The sequence below is a fragment of the Orbicella franksi genome, chromosome 8 (genome assembly GCF_964199315.1).
Source record: "Orbicella franksi chromosome 8, jaOrbFran1.1, whole genome shotgun sequence".
NCBI lineage: Eukaryota > Metazoa > Cnidaria > Anthozoa > Scleractinia > Merulinidae > Orbicella > Orbicella franksi.
In genome coordinates, this window is record NC_138152.1 from 8,863,494 (window position 1) to 8,870,097 (window position 6,604).

At 36.6% G+C, this 6,604-nt stretch overlaps 1 long non-coding RNA gene across 1 annotated transcript; it reads right to left on the reverse strand.

Annotated features, from left to right (window-relative positions):
* Nucleotides 1-35: 35 nt before the first annotated feature.
* Nucleotides 36-5,128, reverse strand: LOC145494516 (uncharacterized). The gene is made up of 4 exons (XR_014050262.1): nucleotides 4,806-5,128; nucleotides 4,067-4,126; nucleotides 3,364-3,474; nucleotides 36-1,179 (listed from the first exon to the last, which is right to left on the reverse strand). It is a non-coding gene; the product is annotated as an uncharacterized LOC145494516 (long non-coding RNA).
* Between the last annotated feature and the right edge of the window lie 1,476 nt (nucleotides 5,129-6,604).

Sequence of the window (6,604 nt, forward strand, 5' to 3'; positions counted from 1 at the left end):
TTCATTTTATTACTTTCAAATAAAGCAAGACTCATTTGTTGGTAACAATGGTTTCTTTTATTTCCTCTAGTAAAGTGTCAACTAAATGTACAAGTTGTAAAATCAATTTAGTTTATTTCTGGTGTCACAAATCTCTAATTGCAAAGTTCAAGAGCAATATTACATGCAAAATCCATGAAAACTAAAACTAAGTACACAAGATCCGCAATAACTATAAAGATCAATGTAAATTCCATTTTAAACCAAATTATGTACGAAATAAATCTTTCCCAAAAATCGCTAATTAAGCAATAAAGACAAACGTTTGACAAAAAAATTCAAAACTGGCCGATAGCTTTCTGGCAAAAATTAGCTTTGTGTAAACCAAGTAAACTTCTTTGAAACATATCGATGGATAAGACAACTTACTCGCGTTATTGCAGACAAAACATGGAATATGAAATATAAACCCTTCAAAAAGCAAATAAGTACAACCAGAAATTTACTGTTTACCTGTCAAGTAATACGGGTAATATTTTCTTGCAACTAGTAGCTCAATAATGTTGTGTTGTAAGTTAAAAGCGTTTCCACGAGTATTTACAACCATGTTATAAGTTGCGGCATCATGTTGCGCGAGGACGTTACTCGACGAGTTCTCCTTGGTACAACCTTTTTGCAGCAACTTACAACACTGCTGATAATACGCACAACAACTCTTTTCAACTGAAAACACAACATTGCTGAGCGAAAAATTGCAAGAAAATATTACCCGTATTACTTGACAGGTAAACACGACATTTCTGGCTGCCCGCATGACTTGGCCTCATGTAGTAATCAATACATCGCAAGTATTTTGAAACTTCTTTAAGATTTTTTTTGAAAGTTCTTTATCAAGATAAGTAATTTGGTAACAAATTGGACTTATTAACTCCCTCCAAAATACAAATTCAGTCTCAACTCTATCCAAACTGGAAAAGTAAATTCTCTAAAGCATGTTCTGATTTTCTACAGCGAAACTGAAGTCTTATATTTTCTATGAATATACTTGCAACGATAACATTTGCTCTTTATCTAATGTAGCACAGAGTACAGATACCACGCAGGCGTAATACATAATAAATACACTGCATGTTAGTAGGCATCAATCGTCCACGAGAATCTAGAGGAGTCCCGAAGAACCCACCTGGTAGCTGAGCAACTCTGAAAAAAAAAAAAAATACAAAAAAAAATCCATGTCAGTACTTTATTTCCTTTTCATGGGCTTGCATTGAATAAATTGTACAAAAAAATGCACAGATGGGAATGCAATCTCGCAATGATACTATAGACGGTGCAGAAATAATCTACGTTTATAGAACGTAATGATGGGTTTATACAATGAATACACGACAAATAAACACATAAATAAACATCTCCGCGGAAATCGCATTTTCAAACGGGATAACGGGCAATTACGAGTACCAACAAAACGTGGCTTGCATTCTGACACGAGTGACGGACAATTTCTCGAAATTTGAATTATGATGCTGGATGCGTCGAACGTAGAATAACGTTACTTTTAATATTCCTATTTTCCAATTTATTATCTTAAACAAACCAACAAACAAATTGAAATATTCGAACATTCATTGTAGATACCGGATAGACTCTTTACATAAATCGGAAGTGTATAGTAGCAGCTCTTGTAAGCTTGTAATTGTACTTGTCACGTAGTGTAGCAGCTGTTATTAGGGAATTTAAGAAAACCACGACGGTAACGGGAACGTCTCTAAACAAAAGGTTTAATGAGCAGAACAATGGCTGTGCACGTGCGTTATAATTCTTGGTACATTTCTTTGCCGTCCTCTGAAAAACAACAACGTGAAGTGACCAAATGTTGCGTTGTCTGGAGAACTTGGACGACGACGGCTTATTTTTAAAGTTTCAATTTCAAATTTATCGCTGTGTTCCAGATTCAGTTTCGAGATAGTCTTGACAGTGAGAAACAGCAAAAAAAAAAAATGGCCTTAGAGTATCGCGAGATTCATAGATTGTTTCTGTTGTTTGTTCTATTGTTCTGTCCAAGGGTATCGAGCCATTCATGTGGACCTTGTGAGAGCTGCTACATGATGCACATAAATGGTGCCGATATTTGATTAATTAACAATTAGACCCGTAGCCCGCAAGGGCTACGGGTCAATAGCCCATGAGGCTTCGCCTCATGGGCTATTGACCCGTGGCCCTTGACGGCGAAGGGTCTAATTGTTTTAGTATCAACCAACTAGTCGGACAGAAAAGGTAAATAATAAAGTTAGCAAATGCAAGTTGAAGAAATATTTATTTGGGAATAAAACGAAAGAAAGCGTCACGCTCGATGGCGCCAATTTCGCTACTCGATGACTTTTACTAATAGTCCCCTAGTAGCGTAGCCAATCAAAATGCAGGATTTGCATTAGTCCACTAGTTGGGTGATACTAACAATACTTATAACATCCTAAGCCTCACATTCATGTGAAAAATCCTTTTGTCTGGAAACATTAACAAGAAGTTTAGGATGTACAAAGTATTGTTATCCTTATGTAGGCGCCATTTATGCAAAGTGTCTATTGTTTTAACAGAAATCGCTTTGTTAATAAATTTGCATTATAATGCAAAACTAAAACGGCGGCTTTTGTGGACATGGCCTTGTGAGGGTCATCCAAGGTCATCCAAACTTGAATGGAGCGTTCTAAGCAGATTCCACGTCAACGAAAATTCCAACAAAGTTTTGGTCTATCGAGATAAATTTTAGACGTTCTGCTTTTCAAATGTGAACTGCGGCAGTATTGTACGTTTTACAAAAGTATAGTCATATACGGAAATCTCTTATGCATACTATTTTGGAAATGTCGTTCTATTCGTTTATGTATGAAGGTGTAAAAGAACTTGAATGCACATTCAAGTATAATGCTACACAGAAATCTCACTCTGATCTCAAAATATGGCAATAAATAAGTGACAAGTTACATAACACGAATGAAAACCTGACCAGACTATTAATCATGAGTGAGGTGTAATAAACAATTTTTTTTTCATCATTTTTGTTGGAAACCTTTCTAATTTCTGCCACATTCATATTAAAATTAGGCCGTTGTTACTTGTTTGTTTGTTTGATTGGGTTTCATTTTAGTCGCAATATGTGAGTACATACTTTTTGGGAGTATCTGACAACAATTTCAAATCACCCGTGTTTTGGTAGATTTATAAGAATTTGCGATTTGCAAGCATTCACCGATGGCAGAAGTCTCTCAGTTCGCACGACAAAAAAAAACTCGCATCGGCTGATTCAGTTAACAATCCTTTGGTCATGGGAGACTTTAACGGTTCATCGCATGAAATAACACTAAACAACGTCAACTTACTCACCAATACGTCTTTTAGCAAGACAAGTCCTGGTCTTTCTGCAGTCTGACACCATTCAACTCATCATGCGCCACAGCACAGCATTACTGGCACCGATTCTTCACAGCACTACCACTGTACACAGGTCAATTGAGCAGTATAAGTGATAAAGGCTTTTCAAAAACCAAAAAAATATATACCATCTTTTGCTGAAGAGAAATAGCAAGCCAAAAACTATATTTCAAGTCGCACCAAAAGAACAGAAAACGATGCTACAAGATAAACTAGTACAAGCTAAGCCTGTTCACACAAAAGCGACCGATCCCGCACACAATCCCTGTTTTCGTCATCGAGTAACTGAGGACCCCCACCTTGTTCCCTACTCATTCGGGCCTTAAAGAACCTTGTTCGATCTAGTATTTGTGCTTTATTTAGTTTTCATTTGAATATTGGTTAAAAATGCTTGTCCAAACAACAAACATGGTAGTTACGTGGATTTTCCCGCGCTTTTCTCTGGGTGCAAAGTTTCGCTTTGTGTTCTGATTGGTTCAATACGCTATATAAGCGTGTCCTGATTGCCTAGTTTTTGGTTTGAAAAAAACAGCAACAAGAACAACAAAACAAAACAAAACGGAACGTACTTTACAATCTAGGTGTAGCAAACAGGAATGAGAACAGAAATTCTGAGACTAGAAATGAAAACAAAAAGGTTATTTTTCAAGCGTACCTGACGTAATCTTAACACGGATGGCCGCATTAGGATATCCATTTTCTGGTTATCTTATTCCTGGAAACAAGAAGTAAGAGAGCAATTAATTCAGACGACTCATTTGCAATTTGTTATTTCATTTACGCAGTAAGCAAGTGGGCTTCATGTAGTCCCGGTCGTTTCGCAGGTGAGTCATTTCATCATTTAATTATCAGGCAAGTGGAAGTTTCAAATGTAAACTAGACTATCTTCACACCATCGGAAAATAATCAACAATGGCTAGCTAGAAAAGCAGACATACAAATATTGAATGCTGTTAGATGCACGACTCGGCCCATGTCCCGACTCGCTTTTAAATGAATAGCAACAATTTCTGGATGATGTCTGGCGCAAGAATGACAAATAAAACTAAAATGCGGCCAAATAAAATTAATACAGAAGAAATGGGAAAGAAATGACTGGAGAGAATGTCGGTTGTCAAAAGTTCCAAAATATTGCGTCCTGCATGAATATTCTCTTTGGTCTTTTATGTTCTGGATCGAAGGACACTCGTTTATCAGAATCATACGTCATGTGCCATTCTCTCTATGTAAAGTTGTTTACTTAGTTTAAAAACTTCAGTGGCTTGACGAGCGTTTTCTAAAATACTTCATGACTAACATTTTCTTACAAATTTGGTTCGACATTTCGCGAACGAAAAACAGAGGCTACGTTTCGTTTGTAAAAATGTAACATTAATTGCATGAACAGTCCCTACCTTAATAACAGAGAACTCAAAAATCACTTGGAGACAGCACACAGTGTAATCTTTGCTTTATCAAAAGCACGTGCTTGTAAACTTGCTGCAGGAAAAGCTCTTGTCCTCGATATTTGTGTAGGCAACAGTTCAAAACGTACGGATAATATCTCACCAATACTTTAAACGTTCGTCCATGACCAGTGGGCGACTTTCAAGGTAGAATTCTTCCTGAAAGATGGGACGGTAAACGTTCATGCAGCACCGAACAACTTTACGCAACGAATGTTCCATCACATTGTATAATTTGCAATTGAAATTTTCAAATTTCTGCGACCACGGACCGCGCGACGTTTCCGATGCTGTTATTTGATTGGTTGGCTTTCTCATCGTTATGAAGAGTGGTAACTTTAAAATAATCTTTAAGACATGCATTTGCATTTTTACAGAAAATTAAATTTGGAGACTATAAAATAATTAACTTTTTCAATTGTTGAAAAAGTTGATTTTTTGCGAGATGTTTAAAATTTATTTCGAGACGAACACTTGGATTTTTACAAAAAAATTGGATTTGGAGACTAAACGTCAACTTTTTCAACTGTTGTTCTTACTGATCTTTCTATTCTCTTCTGTTTTTCATGTTATTCTCTTTCCCTATTTTTGCCACTTCCGCTGATTTTATTTCGGGCCCCTAAATCTCCAGAACAAAACTGTTGTGGAGTTGAAACATACGTGTACAATTTTAACTTTGTAAAATTTTCTAAATGGAAATTAAAGGTCAATATACCTTCTAAAATGCAATTACTGGTAACTAACACCAGAACCCGGCAACCCAGTTCAACAGTCACTTTAGAAACTAGTAACCTCGCAACTGCATATGTTGTTTCAATTTAAAAAAAAAAAGTAGATTTTGAATCTGACCTAAAGCTATGAAATTGATCATATAAAAACTTTTTAAAATTACATTCTCGCCAAGCTTCTGTTGCCTTTGTCAGAGTTTGAAACAGTCAGGTATTTAAAATTTAAAAACGTTCTCTGGTAAACATAGTTTAAAATTACGAGCTCTCGATTACAGACTCGCCATCGAAAGCTCGTAATTTTAAACGATTTTAACCAGAGAACGTTTTTAGATTTTAATTGTCTTACCCTAAGGTAAATATACCTGCTGGAAATTTATGTGCTCTTCGAGGGAGTTGTGGTCTTGGATGAAACGAAAAGCTTCCTGGAAAAGGTTTCTTGTCTATTGTTCACATTCCTTTCATTAGAACGTCATTGCAGTCTAGGTGAATGTTGTGTGATCTGTTGCTTCGGCGTGGTGCGTTTTTCGGCTTTCATTACTCTAACTTACACTCGGGTTGTGTTCACCTCCGCATAAACAATTGAGGGTGTTTACAGCAACCTTCAAGTTTCGAAAACATAAGGTGGCTCTGACCCTCTCAACAGAATTACTTTCAACCTTGCAAAATCATCATGCCTATCGCAATTTGTTATAAAAAATGGAATCACCAAGCTCATTTTTGAGTCATAATCACTTTAAAGCTGAAATTAAGGGTGGTTTTAGTTTGTATTGTGGCTATGATAACTTATTTTGCCATAAAGATTACCATCATTGGTTCACCAATAGCTAGGCAGCTATGTGATAATAATATTATGGCATCACTTGATAAACAGTGGTTGTATTAATCCGTCAAAGTATAGTTGTTAGAAAAGTGTCGGAAATTGCTGCCAACCACCTTAAGGACGTTCGCGCTAATTGTTTCTGCGCACCCTTACTGCGCACGCCAATTCACACGCCACCTCATGCATGAGCGCACGTACTT